Source organism: Odocoileus virginianus, chromosome 27 (genome assembly GCF_023699985.2).
Source record: "Odocoileus virginianus isolate 20LAN1187 ecotype Illinois chromosome 27, Ovbor_1.2, whole genome shotgun sequence".
In the NCBI taxonomy this organism is placed as follows: domain Eukaryota; kingdom Metazoa; phylum Chordata; class Mammalia; order Artiodactyla; family Cervidae; genus Odocoileus; species Odocoileus virginianus.
In genome coordinates, this window is record NC_069700.1 from 33,317,606 (window position 1) to 33,319,427 (window position 1,822).

The window sequence follows — 1,822 nt, forward strand, 5'->3', positions numbered from 1 at the left end:
CAAAGGGTTGCTAATTCATTGCTCAGGTACTCCTGTGGTTTTTCAATGATGCAGCTATCTGATGTTTAGCCCAAATGGGAGGTAAGCCCCTCACATCCCTTTGAACATCCTTTTCCAGTTTCTGCTAGGATTGTGTTCCTTTCTCAACACCCAGGACTGTCCTTCCCGTAGGAGGAGACAGATGATAGTTTGTCCGGCCCCTCTCGCTGCTTATCTGGGGGCCCAGAGTGGTCTCAACATGTGGGGGGTGGGAGAGCAGGTAAGGGAGTCTGAGACCAAGCTGAAAGTTAAGTAGCCTCCACAGACAGTATAACAGTTTGCTGGTCTAAGAAGCCAGATAGGTCCTTACATCAGCCCTGTGAGGACTTTTGAATTTGAACTCCAATTAAAATGGCCTATTCTGGACTTGTCTGGTGGTGCAGTGGATAAGAATCCACCTGCCAATGCAAGGGGTGCAAGTTCGATCCCTGGTCCGGGAGGGTTCCACATGATGCGGAGCAACTAAAGCCCGTGTGCCTCAACTACTGAGCCTGCATGCTAGAGCCGGAGAGCCACGACTGCTGAGCCTGTGTGCTGCAACTAAGGAAGCCTGGAGCCTGTGCTCTGCGCAAGAGAAGCTACTGCAATGAGAAGCCTGTGCCCGCCACGAAGAGCAGCCCCCGGTCCGCGCAACTAGAAAAAAGCCTGAGCCCAGTAACAAAGACTCAGTGCAACTAAAAGTAAATTAATTTTTTAAAAAAGAAGAATGGTCCATTATACTCAGAGGACCAAGACTGGGAGGAGATTAAGCTATGCTTAAAAATAATTCAGGATACATGAGAAAAGAGCAGAAACATTTATTTCTTAAGAAACCTAATTATTACTTACACCTAAGAGTTTATTTTTTAAAATCATCACATTGGATTATTGACTATGTAATTGTTGCTTTGTTCAGCTGTTTGATGAAACATTGGAGTGTTGTTTCTAGAAAAGATGAGGAAACTGATTGCTTTCTAGCTCATTAACTGTCTCCAAATTAAGCCCTGTATTCAGGCTACATGAGCTCAGAACAGGAGCAGCCTGCCTCGACTGTTAGGAACCTAAGATGAAAAGGAGAGTCCTGAGGGCTAAGCTCACAAGGTGGAAATAGCCATAATGTATACTAAGTTCTTCCTGAGTCAGGCTATTCAATCTTGCATTTTTAATGTTAAATAAAAATTTTAGAAAATAATTTGGCCATTTATCAAGAATTGTAGTCAGCTGTGTCTTGGGTGAGGCTGCCTTCAATATTTCTTTGAATAAGTTATTCCATTTCTGAAAATTTATCCTAAGGAAATAATCTAAGGCATTGGAAAAGTTCTAGCCAAAAGAGCTAACCACAGCACTATTTTAGATATCCAGCATTGAAAACCAATAGCACCTGAGAGTAAGGAAATAGATAAATGATCTACAGTGTATCTACCAAATGATTAAGTAGTCATATTTCAAATTATATTTACATTTAAAGTGTATCTGGCAGGGACTTTCCTAGTGGTCCTGTGGTTAAGACTGTGTTCTCAAGGCTAGGACCCTGGGGTCAATCCCTGGTCAGGGAACTAGATGCTGCATACTGCGACTAAGAGCCCGCAGCCATCAACCAAGATCCCAAGTGCCACAGCTCAGACCCGGCACAGCCAAAAAAAAAAAAAAAAAAAAGGATATTTGACACTGAACTGGGTCCCTCTATTGCCTTCATCTAATATGTGAAAATGGTTGAAACAAAGTTAAAAATGGAAGTCATGAGGTAAAGGTTATTTGTAAAGCACTAGCTATAAAATTTGGTCTAAAAAAAAATTTTGGTCTA